General features: G+C 40.0%; 1 pseudogene; it reads left to right on the forward strand.

Annotated features, from left to right (window-relative positions):
- The first annotated feature begins 3,506 nt into the window (after positions 1 to 3,506).
- On the forward strand, positions 3,507 to 14,372 carry LOC125360200 (annotated as a pseudogene).
- The last annotated feature ends 1,719 nt before the right edge of the window (positions 14,373 to 16,091 follow it).

Here is a 16,091-nt window from a genome sequence, read left to right on the forward strand (position 1 = left end):
ATGGCCTAGTGCTAAAGTGCTTGCCTTGCATATATGAAGCCCCGGGTTTGATTCCTCAGCACCACATATATAGAAAAAGCCAGAAGTAGTGCTGTGGCTCAAGTGGTAGAGTGCTAGCCTTAAGCAGAAAGAAGCCAGGGACAGTGCTCAGGCCCTGAGTTCAAGCCCCAGGACTGGTGATAAAAGAATATACCTCCTGTTTGTAACAGTGCATTTCTGACTACAAATTAATAAAGCCGCATTCTGGTTTTCAGAATGGCTTTAGCTCCTGGTCAGTTTTGTGGCAAAGAAACAAACTTCCTAAATGTGATCAATTCCGGGGCAGCTACACTGTGTATTCCTAGGTCTGCATGAATCAGGCAGGCCCAGCCCCTTTCTTGAGAGGCAATACTCCCACCTTATTCTTTGCCTTCTAAATTTCAAGATGTTAAGGAGCAAAAAAAATGTTCCTAGTGATAGAGAGCAAAGAAAGTTGAAATAAATGCTCAACTGTGCAGCTAAGTTTTCATAGTAACACACTCCTTGTTATGATTTCAGAATCAAGGAACAAAATGTTGCAGCTAAAAGGAGAGAAATTGATAAACTCAACATTTTAGGTAGAATCTCAGAGGATCTCACAATATACCATCCCGTCTGGATCTCACTTTTAAAGATCAAGAAAGTAAATATTTTCCCATACACTCAGATGTGATCAAGCCCTGAAAGACAGCTTCATACTAAACAAGGTCTCAATGACCCAATTTATTAATTATAAGATGTGTAGATTAAAAACAGGAGCCATTTATTCACTAGGGAATATTTTTCCCATTGGATACATTCATTTAAAAGATGTGAGGTTATTACATGGGCTTTACAGCAAAGGAATTTTATTCCTCTATGGTTCACTATCATACCATGGTAACTTGATGTGTTACTGAACACTATATGAGCTGGGAACATTAGGCACTACGTCCTTGACATAAATCATTTTGTTGATTGATTAATTTCATTCTCATCGCAGCACATGATTTGAGGTGTTACATTCATTTTATTGCAGAGGAAATAGACTCTGAAAGAGTGACTTGCTTACATTAACAAAGGTTTTCTAAACACAAAACTTTAGGCTCCAAAACACACATGTCTACTACCATCACACTGTCTTCCATTTCAGGAAAAATTCTTACAAAACAACAACAGCCAATTATCTAGGACCAAAGCAGACATGCCTTCTGGACAATGGAGATACACCAACTCATAGTCATCCTCTGATTCCTTTTCCTCATTGCAATAACACTTAAGAAACACCCTCGCTCATTGGTAATACACTTAAGAACCATTTTTAAGGGTGGTTCCTTACTGCAGATAACTCCTCTCCTTACATTTTATTCAACTCATCATATTTAATGGCACACATTAGCTTCAATTCCAGAGGGTTACATTTTCTAACCTAATCCTCAGCGCATGCCTTATTTGATGTTCACCATGCACTAATCATTAGCAACTACAGAGTTCTGTATTCTTTTTGTTAAAAAAAAAAATCCTATGTCCAGGGCAAGTGTCATATCTCATGCCTATACCCCAGGAGGCAAAGGAGGCAAAGATCAGAAGGACTGCATTTCAAGGTCAGCCAGTGACATTGATTGAGACTGTTATCTCAACCAATAGCCCAGGTATGATGTTACCCATCTGTGATCCTAGCTACAGAATACACTATAGATAGTAGGTTCACAGTCTAGGCCTACCTTGGGCAAGAAAACACACACACACACACACACACACACACACACACACACACACACACACACACACCCCTCTGAAAAAAAGAAAAGGGAACTGGCAGAATGACTCAAGACCCTGAGTTCAAACCCCAGTATCAAAAAAAAAAAAATCCTGTATCTAATTTCCCTAAGAGTCATAGTTTCCTCTTTTAGTCCTACTCTTTTACCTACTCCTGTTCTGTCAGACACCTGAGTGTTCAATTCCCTCTATGAAGGGAATTAAAAAATAACACTCACTCTGGCTTGCCCTCACCTGCAAACTCTAGTGGAGAACACTGACTAAATCACCAGGTCCCTGAAATACATAGAGTTATCACAAAACAGCAGTGAAGCATTTTTAGTCTTCGCAGGCAAAATAGAAAACTCTAGGTGCAAAGGCAATGAGGAAATAGTGTGTGTACAGACTGAACAAAAAGATAGCTTTAAGTGAAACATGTGGGGGAAAAGAATATCAGAAACCATGGCTGAAAAAGTGAGTTGGAGATAGGCTGTGAAAGGCTTTTAGAAAACTTAAACTAGCAAAGAACAAACGTAAATCAATGAAGGGCACTAAAAGGTGGATAAATCAAGGTATGACAAATAGGAAAAATAAATGGTTTTGAAGAGAAAAAGAGAGAAAGAGGCAGGGGGAAGAGAAAGAGAATAAATTCTGGTGAATAATGGAGAAGATAATAAAATGTATTTTAGCCAGGTGTAGTAGCTCATACCTGCAGCCCCAACTACTTGGGAAGTAGAAATTAGGAGGCTCAACATTGAAGATCAACCCAGGTGAAAGATCAGTGAGACTGCATCTCAACCAGAAATTACCATCAGGGCATTGTTTTAAGTCCTGTCTTCCTAGCTATGTAGGAGTCTTTAGGTAAGAGAATCTCAGTCTGAGGTCATTTTGCCAAAAGCAAAATCCTGTCTGAAAAATAACTAAAAATGACAAAGCTGGAAGTAGAATGTTTGCTTAACAAACACAAAGCCCTGAGTTTAAACCCTCAAGAAATAAATAAAATAAAATTTAATTTTGTAAAGTTGCAATAAAATCAAAGTGTATTGGCAAAGAATAGATAACACATATCAATGTAACTGAATAAACAGCCCAGAAATGAATCTTTATACATATTTCAATGGTAGATTTTCTGATACATAGTTAATATGAAAAGCACTTATAAAAGTGTCTGGTTCACAGTAATTGTACAATAAATGTTAATGGCTATTTTACTATACTCATTATTATAATTTTTTACTTTTTTAAAATGTATTTATTTATGCAATTATTATTACAATTAAACATAGAAAGGAAAGATTCTTTCAGGAGCTTAGTGATAAAGAGGAAGTACAATTGTATTCCAAAGTTATTACAGCCCTATTCACAATATTCAAACAGCATTTTTTAAATGTGTGGATGTCCAGATAGGATGCTATATACATATATAGAAGAAGTTTGTAATTTGGGGAAACTAAACAAGGGAGAAAATAAAATGTCAGAAGGTGAACACTACCAAAATACATTGTATAAATGAGTGGATATGGAATAACAAAACTCACTGAAAGTTGCTGAATGATAGGGAAGGGGGGGTTATGGAAAGTGAGAGTAAACAAAAACTTCAGGAGCCCCTTCCCATCTGTTTGATTAAAGTACAATATATGCATGTACACAGTGAAATTCCTTTTAACAATTAACATATGCTTTTTTAAAAAAATGAATGACAGGTGAAACCTGTTCTGTCTGGACGTGTGGGTACTAGTGGGAGGGGGAGGATGAACGAGAGTGGGAAGGAAGGTAAGTACAGCCCAAATACTTTGTGAATGCGTGTGGAAATGGAACAGCGAAGCTTGCCAAGATCGGTTTAGGGAGGGAAGAAGAACAAAAGAGAGTGATCAAGACTGAATCTGGGGCTGGGAATATGGCCTAGTGACAAGAGTGCTTGACTCACATACATGAAGCCCTGGGTTCGATTCCCCAGCACCACATATATAGAAAACGGCCAGAAGTGGCTCTGTGGCTCAAGTGGCAGAGTGCTAGCCTTGAGCAAAGAGAAGCCAGGGACAGTGCTCAGGCCCTGAGTCCAAGCCCCAGGACTGGCCAAAAAAAAAAAAAAGCAAATTCTTGGATTACATCCCAAACCTATTAAATCACAATTTCTTAATAGGAACCTTAATTTTAGTAGTCTATGACCCAGTTGACTCCATGGAAGAAAAGTGGAAGTTAGAAAGTCATGTTTGTTGGTCCCTATGAAGAAAGCAAAGCCCTTACCCAACACCTACCCACCACAATGATCAAGCCCATCAAACCCCACCACTTGAGAGAGAAAGTACCTTTATGTCTTGAAATAAGGGGGAAGATTCTAAGGAACATTAGTCTTCCAAAATCAACAAAGCCTTGAGCTCTTTCTGGTAAATTGTTAACATATAAGGTAAACAATTTTACTTCTGACTTTTACGTTGCTCTTATCCACATAAGCAGACAAAATAAAACTATAGAAAACTAGTGGGGGTGTTTCCCTTTATGTAGCTACCCTTTTTCTTGAAGGAAACTTCTACCACTCGAGCCACAGCTCCACCTTCAGGGCTATTGGGGGATATGTTTGTTTGGGAGTTTTTGGTTTTTGTTGGTGATTAACTGGAGATAAGTCTCATGGACTTCCTTGCTTGCACTGGCTTCAAACTGCAATCCTCAGATCTCAGCCACCTGAGTAGCTAGGATTACAGGTGTGGGCCATCAGTGCCAGTTCGGATTTTTAATACTTTTTAAGACATTCTCTCTCTTAATAAAGTAAAGGTAAAATGATCCATTAAAAGGAAAATAGGAAGGGAGTGAGGTAGGAGACTTAAAAACAAATGGGAAATGTTGGAAAAATTCTGCTTTGGGAAAGGGGAGTGTTTTAGAAAACAATAAGGAAAGAGATTGCCAAGCATTATGCAAAATCTGGGTGAAAAGTGGAATGACATAAGTTTTAGGAAAAAGCTATGGCACCATAGTAGGTAATACTTGCCAATATTTTAACAGCTTGGCAAACGTAGCAAAGAAAAATGGAATTACATTAATCCCAAGTATGGGAATGGCAGGGAAGGTTCAAGGTAAGGTCCAAGGGCACTCAGGGTTTCCCAGCAAAGAAGAAAACCCTTCCAAAACCTCTCCTAGACCCAAACTATGTATGTATGAAGAGAAGGGTAATTTTATAGCCAAATTGCTCTCATCTAATGCTCTTTCACAGATCTTATATCACTCATATACTGTGGCAGAAAAGATAAGCTAGTAGCAGCAATTTCACAGGTAAAGGAAAATAACAATAGAGAATCTACTAGAAGCTATAATCAATGTTTTGTATCCCTCATTTACCCTTTTCTTTTTGATGCAGAGATCCTTAAACTTCTCAGTGTACCAACTGAGGTTTTCAGACATTGTCATGAGCCCAAGGACACAAAATTCACCCATGATGTGTTGCAGGTTTGAACTCAAATATCAACTACAAAATTCATTCTCAGAGTCACCAGCCACACTGCCATCACTAGGAACAAGCTGGCCTCACTAGGAATATAAGTACATAGAGAAAAGGGAAAACCAGATTTCCAGTGGAGTAAGGGGTTTTAGGGAGCATGTGAAAAGAAGAATTCAGGATATAGGATTTTTTTTGGCAACAGAAATAAAGAGAATGGATGTAATTTAATATAAGGGAACAGACAGTGAGATCATAAGTCACAAGCAATAAAATAGTCATAAATATTTTAATATATTGTAGCATAAGGTAAGTGGGGGTGGAGTGAAAAGCTGAGTGAAGGAAGTGAGAGGAGGAAAATGAGCTTAGTCCATTCACCATTATTATCTGTGACCTCTCTTTAAAAAGGCACAGTTGGAAGCAAAACGAGGTAACAACAGGGCTTGTATAGATAAGGAGAATCTAAATTACAAGGCAGAAGTAGACCATGCTCTTGGCACCTGTAATCCAATTCTTTTCTTCTAAACGCCTTAGGGAATAATCTGGGTGACTTATTTTGCGCTTCATTAAAGTGTTTGACAATTGCCAACAACAATCCCAATGCAGTGTGATTGAGGATCACAGCTTCAAAATTGTAATTATGGAATCCAGGAGATGTAAGAGAAGACGCTGGGGGGAGATGAAAGGCTGAAAATACTGGAGCCAAGATAAACATGAGGCCCTTAGTTCAATAGCCAACACCACCACCACCAAAAAACGAATGCATACCCTACCTACCAGAAGTTCTATTCCTCATCCTTTACCTGAGAGGAATTTGCACATTTATAACCCTTTTGATTACCTTGATAATTCTATATTCCCATTTTACTGATAAGACTAAGTAATTTGTAGCACTTGCATGGCTAGTATCTAAAGCCAGTGTGACTTCAAGATTCTTGTTCCTAATCTAGGGCATCACATATAGCTATGAATTTTTTTAATTTTTTAAATTTAATTAACTTTATTGTCAAGGTGATACACAGAGGGGATTCAGTTACATATGTAAGGTAGTGAGTACATTTCTTATAATACTTGCTACACGCCCCCTCATTTTTCTCCCACCTTCCCTCTGCCTTAGCTATGAATTTTTTTTCACTATCCAGAGATGCTCAAGAGCCCAGTTGGCACAGAAATACAATCCATTTAATAATGCATAAATTCCTATTTCAAAGCTGTGCCCACCTGAGTACAGTTGTCCCTCAAAGTCCTTAAAGGACCGGTTCTAGGAAACAGAGAGAGAGAGAAGTATCAATGTCCACTGATGTTTAAGTTCCTTACAGAAAATGGTGCATTGTTTGCATATACCTATGCATATCTTCCTGCATACTAATATCTTAAGATTTTCTAGATAACTTATAACATGTAATACAGTATAAATGCTATGTAAATAGTATTACATACAATTAGGAATTGTGACAATAAAACAGTCTGTACATGTTCAGTAAAGACGTAACTATTTTCCACATACATTTTCTAATCTAAGGCTGGATGAATCTTCAGTTAGTTGCATACAGGGATGTGGAATCCGTAGAGAGCCAACTATACTTTTATCTCTGTACCAAGTGCCTTCCATAAGCTATGTGCCCAGAGGACTAGGTTCATGTAAACAAGTCTTCCTTACTCACAAGAGTGCCACATAGTCTAGCTATGGTCCTGCCTTAGGCTTGGAACTACATTGACCTATTTTGTGTGAGAAGACAATTGCTAGGACATTTAAAATGTAATTGTATGTGATACTATAAAAAATGAAGTATACCACATTCTTACATTGGAACACTATGGAGCAGTTGGAAGAGATTATTAGTTATATGTAGATTTTCAAAACAAAATAAAAGTCAAGTAACAAGTTATGTATAGTGCATGATGTAGTTTTTTTTTGTGTTTTTTTTTTTTTGGCCAGTCCTGGGCCTTGGACTCAGGGCCTGAGCACTGTCCCTGGCTTCTTCCCGCTTACGGCTAGCACTCTGCCACTTGAGCCACAGCGCCGCTTCTGGCCGTTTTCTGTATATGTGGTGCTGGGGAATCGAACCTAGGGCCTCGTGTATCCGAGGCAGGCACTCTTGCCACTAGGCTATATCCCCAGCCCATGATGTAGATTTTTGAACTGGCAAAAATTACACAACTATACACACACATATTCACCAACTCATGACAGCAGTTGTTTCTAAGGACCAAAGAAGATTAGAATTTAGGGGGAAATTCAGGAGACTTAAATGTTTATTCATTTAATAAGGCCTAAAGCAAACATCACAAAATGTGATATATCACAAAATTATGAATGGTAAACCCATAGTTACTTGAAAGTACAGATTCTTGTTTTTGGGGGGTTGGGAGGTTTTTTTGGTGCCAGTTCTGGGGCGGGAACTTAGGTATTGAACTCTGTCCCTGAGCATTTTTGCACAAAGCTCTACCACTTGAGCCACTGTTCCACTTCCAACTTTTTGGAATTCATTGGAGATAAGAGTCCCATGAACTTTCCAGCCCAGGATAGCCTCAAATCTTGATCTTCAAATTTCAGCCTCCTGAGTAGCCAGGATGACTGACACGAGCAACCACTGCCAGCTACAGATTATGTCTTAAGAACAGATTTAGAAGGAACACAAGAGCGGAAGACCTAGAAAGCTATGTTGTACAGTCAGTGAATGGAATTCAAGGTGGAGCACTAATAAGTAATGATGAGGTCCAGGGAGGTCCAGGGTGTAGTCACTTGAATGAGTGCTTGGTGTGGAAGACAGATGGAAAATGATGCAGTGTAAGGAATGAGGGGTGAGGATGCATCACAAACATGATTGCTGATTTTTTCCAAGATGATGACAATAGCCAGGGTGGGAAGCAAGAGACAATAGCCAAAGTCCTCACTAAATATGGTTATAGAGCAAGCAGATTGGGGATAGGAGGAAATGAGGATAAAAAGAGGGTGGAGTGTATATGTGTGAATGAAGGAGTGGTTTTGGAAAGAAGTCACAGTAGTAAGCAAAAAAAAAAAAAATGCTTAGCCCTTTTTTATGCCATAACACATGGAGAGGATGATTGCCCTGTAACTGAAACTTCTGAAAAGCAACATCATTCAGAAATCTGATTTCCAATAAGGTGGGGAAGTAATTACATTTAAAAATCCCATGGAAACTCTAACTTTGTATCTCACTGACCCAAAACTATATGTGCAATCAGGAAGGAGCAGTAATTTATAACCAATATACAAAGAAGAACTGAGCCCCTATTAAACTAGACATAAAACTTCCAACTGCAACAAAGAAGAGGGAATGCTGAAGGAATTTATCAAATTATTGGCCAGTTGCCAATCAATAAAATATTCAATCTTGAGAAATCAATTGGCACAGAATAAAATGGCTAAAGGGAGTACATTTTTTTTAAATCAGAATGTTTTAAGTGAAGAGAAGACTTTGGGCCCTCCAAGAAATGGCTTTCTTTCTGGACACAGCTGTGGAAAAAATATCAAGGAATAAATGGAGAAAGGGACCCAAATAGGAGGATTACAGTCCAAATGGACCCATACAATAGGGGATGGGACATAAATAATAAGGGTACTTTCAGCTGTTCTCCCATCATACCTCATGACTGATAAAAACTCAAGGAACTAAGCTTCACCAATACTAATGCCAAGACATGCCAAATCACATTCTCTATTCCATCATACTGAAGAGCTTTTCTGCAGTGCTTGAACCAAATTAGTGGCACTAGCAAAAAAAAAGAAGTACATGTTATCTGTTCTGAGATCCCCGTCATTTAAACAAAGAGGTTTATTATGGACCCAATTCACTACTCCTCAATTTAATTTGGGACAGAGGAGCTTAAGTCTAGCCACACACTACCCACTAATCTTTGCCTTTTCTTCAAGCTTCCCTCCACTCTTACTTGTTTGTTTCCTATTCTGGACAGAGGTCAAGTTAAAAAATAAAATTCTGTCCAACAGCATCTACTGGAAAGGATTTTAATGTCTCATACCTGTGCCTTCCCTTTTGAATTTAGAAAAGAGAAATGTTAATGTCTTTGTTCTTAGAACACCACTTTGGACTCACAACATGAAGGCAAATGGAGTTAGGAAGGATACCATAATAGTGTATATATCATGTCACATACGTTTCTGTGGCTCTAAAATATTTCACTTCCAAGTATCTCAAAATTCATTAAAAATTAAGCCATTACAAATATAAAATACATGATGCCAAATTCATCTCTGCTTTGTTGGCAAGAGTAAGGTAACAAGGCACCAGTGTCTGAACCAATGGGGCCCAGGGGTATGGGGTGAAAAGCAACTTTGTGTCTTGACACTGAGGATCAAACCCAAGGCCTCACTCATGCTAGGCAAATTCTACCACTGAGTTGCTCAAGGCTAGTGCTCTACCACCTAGTCCAAAAAGTAACTTTTAAAAGCTAGCACATTTGATAAAAATCACTAAACACACCATTCTTACAATGAAAATGTCCCATTGTGCTCACAAAAGGGGAAAGAGAAATACACAGAAAGATACGAAAAGAGGCTGGGGATGTGGCTTAGTGGTAGCATGTTTGCCTAGCATGCATGAAGTCCTGGGTTCAATTCCTCAGTACCACATAATCAGGAAAAAAAAAAAACAGATGTAGCACTGTAGCTCAAGTGGTAGAGTGCTAGCCTTGAGCACAAAAAGGCTCAGGGAAAGAAACCAGGCCCTGAGTTCAAGCTCCAGGACTGGCAAAAAAAAAAAAAAAGAGTAAGAGGGAGGTAATTCCCCTCTTCTCCTACCCATTCACATCCCCCCTCAGGGAAATTATAATGCTTAAGAAAGAAAGAAAGAAAAGAAAGGGAGGGAGGGAAGGAGGGAGAGAGGGAGGGAGGAAATGTAGAAGAGAAAGATTTTGTTAAAGCACTAACTAGATTCATAATTTTTTTTCTGACTTCAGTTTGGGTTGTCTTAAACTACAAAACAAAAAATAAGGTAGGGCCAGGGCTCTTTCCATTTTCTTACAGTCTCATGTACAGTAACACTTAGTTGAGTCAGAATTTTTGGGTGCCTTCCACCAAACTAATTCTATCTGGATTGGTACTCCCTTCTGTAGGAACTGCCATCTACTGCAGGAACTCAATCCTCACTCAACAAATTCCAACTCCTTTTAAAGCCACACCTTCAGTCACACCTTACAAAGGTCATTTCCCAATGACACACGGCTGCCTCCCGGATTAGCTGCCCAAAATGGCAACTGAATTTAATAGGCCATTAATATTGAGCCATTAAAGCTAATAGTATTTACTAAGCATTTTACTGCCTGTTAGCTCTACCCTAAATTCTATTAATAAAAGAGAAAAATAAAAAAAACCTCTGAGGTATTATTCTCACCCACATATTACAGATGAAAAAACTGAGGAACAGAGAAGCTGAGCATCCCTCCTATGCACACACACACTAGTAAATGGCAGTCTGACTCCAGGGCACAACTTCTTGTCCATTATAGGATTCTCCCCTCAGAAGGGAATGAGACTATTAATATGATGGTTTCACTTAGAAATATGTAATTTACAGTTAGCCAGCCTCTCAATGATTTTCTGTTCCCTTATATCCACCATTCATGTTTGGTGCTTTTAGTCTTTACACTTAAAATGCAACAAGGTATACCAAGCCCTCCCAAAATAATGGACAGTGAGATCAAGTTTCAGTTGAAATACCAGCCCTACGTAAAATTCACAAATAACCAGCTCCTGTCGGGGTTTTTAGCCACCCCACCCCCCCCCCCCCGCCGGGGCTCCCCTGATCCGCGGGAGAGACGGGGAAGGCAAGCCCCGACCGGACAAGGCAAGATAGGAAAGGGTTGGCAGACTGCCCGTACCCAGCCCTCCCTCACCCGAGGGCAATCAAATGTGTCTGGGAGTCAAGTCAGTGCAAGATCTCGTTTATTGGGGAAGTACTTGCCACTAATATAAGGCACAGGAGCCAATCAGGTCTAAAATCGGCAAGAATGGGAGGCATGAGCTGTCCATCAAGGGCGGAGGAGCCGGGGCATCACAACCCACAGAACCGCCTCTGGGTTATAACCAAAGACACTTGTAGCAGCTACAAGTTGTTGTTAGGTGCCGCCATCTTAGCCACACGTGGCCCCAAGACTGAGAAACAGGCGGGGCCAGCTAATTGACATCCAGGTGTGTCCCACAAGGTCCTATGCTCATATTTTCATCATAGTTTCTGACTTAAAAGTCAAGGTAGATGGTATTAGAGCTAACAGAATTCAAACTCTCATAAGGTACAGTAGAACGTGTTTAAAGAAATAAACTTACTTATTCAGTTTATAAGTATTACGGGGTTTGAGGGAGGAGATTCCACATCTCTCCAAGAGTCCACCATTCAGAGACAGTCTCAAGTAAAAAGATGGTTTTATTGGGGAAGCAAAAAGCAAACTGACCGGCCAGCAATGCAGCACAGACTTGGGAGCTGAAACTGTGACAGTAAAAAAGCAGGCTGACCGGCCAGGGACACAGTGCAGACTCGTGGGCTGCCACCATGACCATGAGCAATGCTCAAGTTGGGGTTATAAAGGCAAATACCACATGGTCAAGCCTGCCACACACAGGTGGCCAATAAGGTTAAAACACTTAGAGAAAACCGCATAGTCATGCCAGGCCACACACAGGTGACCAATGGAGTTACAACCTGCCACATAGTAACTGTTTGAACAAACCTATCATTGTGATCCAAATTAGCATGCATCTCTGGTGTTTGGTAACAAGTGCAGGGTCCCCTCACAAAGCAAGAGGATGTGCATACTCATGGGGGAAGGGGTACTATTGTTAACCTTGAATGTTCCACAATACAGGTGGTCAAGCTGTTTCTTATCACAGTGAGGGGGACCTTCCCTGGATTCCGAGAAGACAGGGTGCAGCCCTCAACCCTGAAGCTCAGAGGCGGGGGAGATCTTAGTGAAGATGGAGTCAGCTTCTGCTCTCTTTAACTAATCTGAGATGGAGTCAGTCTGATGCCCTCAACAATAAGTACTTTTAGAGCATTCATTGACTATGTCTCTGATATGATGCCAGGTTCTGGACATTCAACGGAGAAGCAAGTCTAATTCTTACATTCTGGTAACATTCATTCTAGAGTATGCTAGAAGAGACTGGAAAATAGGCAAATACGTGTTATGTAAGTAACAGGATACCATGACAAAATAACCAGTGCCCCTTTTGATAAGGGTCATTTGAGAACTTAGTAAACCTGAGATGCTCAAAGATAGTCAGGTTGAACATACCAGTCTTAATGACATGTTGTCAATTATGTCTTCATGTCAGATTCCTGAGAACTTCCATACTTAAGAATATTTCATGATTCTGCAATACAAACTACTCAACCTGGTGCTCCAGGTCTTCTCCAGTCCCGTCCTGCCTATCTTCTTCCCACCCCACTGCTGAACACACCCTCTCCATTGCATTTGGGCTAATCTTCTCACAAAACATCAAGTATACCTCCACCCTGTTCTCTCTTGTATACCTACTAACACTACGTATCCTTCCAGACCAGGCAGTTCTATCTTCCTCATTCTTACCAACTGAGGATGCCTCTTTACAATTAATGACATAAAAAAATCATTTTTTGTTTTTGTTTTTGTTTTTTTTAATCTTCCTGGATGCTTTATGTGTGCGCTAACTCAGGACTTTAACACAATAATCCCTCTCTACAAGTATGGGCAAGAAGAGAAAGGGATTTGGCACAGGTCCAGAGTTCTCAGGGCCAGAGGCAGAGAAATATGACTCAGGCTCAGAGAAGCATCTTAAGGAAACCAAGCACAGTACCCCAGGGCACAATCCCCAAAAGAAGATGTAGGGGGAGACTAAGTCTATTCAAGCAAAAAGATCCAAAAAACTTAGAGTACAGGTGACAAGGAAGTTCTACAGAGGAACTAATGACCCAAGTGAGATTGTAATTGAAGAGCAGTGAGGAATCGCCCAGACATCCTGTGATGAGGTTGGGCCTGGAAAAAGACTTCCTTCAACTTCCACCCCATTCCATAAATTACCTCTCCCTAGCCCTCGGACAACTGCGCCCCCTGGTGAACAGCCAGATCTACGGGTACCTTGATCCTTCCCACAGCCTTGAGTAGGCTATGTATCGAATGAGGTAATAAAATGGTTTTACATGCCACAAACACCTTTTGTTTACTGTTTACGTTGTTTATGTTTACTGTTCACGTGCATGTTTGAAAATTTTACAACCAACACAATAAGCGTGTAATTTTAATGTGATTTCAGTGCAAGTCCAAGTTTTTAAGTAGTTAACATTGGATTAAAGAAATGTTAAATGTATAATGTCCAGAGTATTGCAAAAATCACAAGGGGAAGGGGAGGCACAGTCGTGTGCACCTGTAAGTACAGTATTCTCAGGAGGTGGAGATAGAAGAATTGCAAGTTCAAGGATAGCCTGGGCTATATAGACCATGTCTAAATAAACAAAACAGGACAAAATTAGGAAGGTTGTACTCAGATGACCTTAGCCTCAGAAAACCGTCAGTTCATATAGTGAATAAAGAGAATAAGGGGACACGGACTGGCTCGAGCGTGGTATGCACAGTCTGGCCTCTGCTCAGCGTCCCCTCAGCGGGCAATGGCAGTTGGACTTAGGGCCCACTGGACTGTAAATGCTGCATTCTTCACTGAGACCCTCTAAAGAGAACAGTACTACCTTTATGGCTGGGGATTTTGCGCTCAGTAGTCCAGATACCCCCAGGCCAACTACAGACTCCAACAAAAGGCGTGGAGTCTCTTATTGGTACAAATTGGATTCATCATAAATTTACCAGATCAAGAATTCCAGATAAAGTGTTCCAGGCTTCACCTGAAGACCACAGAAAGTATGGTGGGGATCCACAGCACCCTCACAAGTTATACATTGTTACTAGAATAAGAAGTACACAAAGACGTCCATATTGGGAAAAAGATATTATAAAGATGCTTGGATTACAAAAGGCACATACCCCTCAAGTCCACAAGAACATTCCTTCAGTGAATGCAAAACTGAAAGTAGTCAAGCACTTGATAAGAATCAAACCCCTGAAGCTGCCATAAGGACTTCCAGCAGAAGAGAATATGTCCAACACATGTCTCAAAAGCACAGGAGAGTTAGCAGTGCAGTGGCATCTAAATCCTGTTGAGCAAGGAGCAGAGTCCTGACGCCACAAGAGTTTCAGATTAAAAAAATGCAAGTCTCTTTCATCTAAAGTCAATGACAAAATATTCTCAATAAAGTATGCTTTAAAGTCCAGTCATTTTCACTGACGAAAGCTGCCATGATTCTTTTTACTATTCCATAGTCTTGAAGGTTTTAGTGCTATTATTTGGTCTAATGGTCTCTCCCCTTTTCCCCTAACAGTTTACTCCAGAATAGGCAAGAATCACTTTGTTTGAATATCTAAATTTAGATCCACTGACATATTAATGATTGTCAACTTTTTATATTGTTTCCCCATTTAACTAAATACCACAAATTCTTTGGCTTATCCTAGCCCATTCCTTATTATTATAACAAAATACCTGAGACTGGTTTCTTTGTAAGGAAAAGAAGTTCATTTTGGCTCAGAGTTTGGTTCATAGGCAACCTCTAGTTGCCTCTAGCCTCCCGCAATGTCAAAACATGGCTGATGGCACTGTGTATGGCAGTCTCATGATGCCAAGGGCCTGCTGGAAAACCCTTAGTCACCTCCCATTAGGCCCACCTCTAAAAAAATCCTACAATTTCTCAATATCATTCTATCAAGGACCAATCTTTCAGCACATGAACATGTGTGGAACAAACTATATCTAGACCATAACAGACTCTTTACTGAATACTGCTCTGTGTTGGAGCAAATCCAAAACCAAGCAAACATCTCCCTTCCTCCAGGAGCCTAGTCTTCCAGAGAGAGCATAGCAATGCAGGAAGACATATGACACCTGGAATGGGATGCTGGAATGGCCTTGGCTGCAGCTCCATCCCTCTGTGCTGCTGATATGTATTGGACACATGAATTCATATTATTCCTAATCTTAATATCAGAAATAATGTTTATTGTGTTACTTTAGATCAAACTGGGCCTGAACTTTGTTATTGTACTGTGTCTAGATAAAGCATATCCAATTCTATGCAATTTTTTTTAAAAAGAGAGCATAAGGGAACATGATCTTTAATTGTATATGTGAACTTGGAAGGTTTTTTTAAATTAACATTTAATGGAGTTTTAAAAAAAGATTGCTGCCAATGATGTAGATAAACCTCATCAAATCATTTGAAGGCTTGATTGCAGAAACTGGGAATTATGAAGTTAAGAAATACAGGCTGGGAATGTGGCTTAGTGGTAGAGTGCTTGTCTAGCATGCATGAAGCCCTGGATTTGATTCCTCCATACCACATAACACAGAAAATGCCAGAAGTGGAGCTGCAGCTCAAGTGGTAGAGTGCTAGCTTTGAGCAAAAAGAAGCCAGGGACAGTGACCAGGCCCTGAGTTCAAGCCCTAGGACTGTCAAAAAAAAAAAAAAAAGTTAACAAACACAAATTTTGAACAAATAAAAGGATTAAATTTATGGAGTAACTGACACGGAAAATAGAATCATCCACCCAGGGTAAACTTCCCAAACTAATATCAAATTGACTAATAAACCGGGGAAGCTATCATGAACACAGGAGATATACAGACAGGACTTTATTCCCTAATAAAACCAGTCATGATTCCTCCAAACTGCCACTAGATGTCTCCAGACATTCACTTTTGCCCCCTGGGTCCTAAACCACACACAACTGGGAGCTGGAATTAAGAAGCAGACAAAGGCAGTTTATTAATGCCCAGGTTTGTATCTGGTTTGTACTCAGCCCTAGCTCCAGAATTCTCCAGGGCCAGGATAAGGAACAGATTTCA

This window comes from Perognathus longimembris, chromosome 11, assembly GCF_023159225.1.
Source record: "Perognathus longimembris pacificus isolate PPM17 chromosome 11, ASM2315922v1, whole genome shotgun sequence".
Taxonomy (NCBI): domain Eukaryota; kingdom Metazoa; phylum Chordata; class Mammalia; order Rodentia; family Heteromyidae; genus Perognathus; species Perognathus longimembris.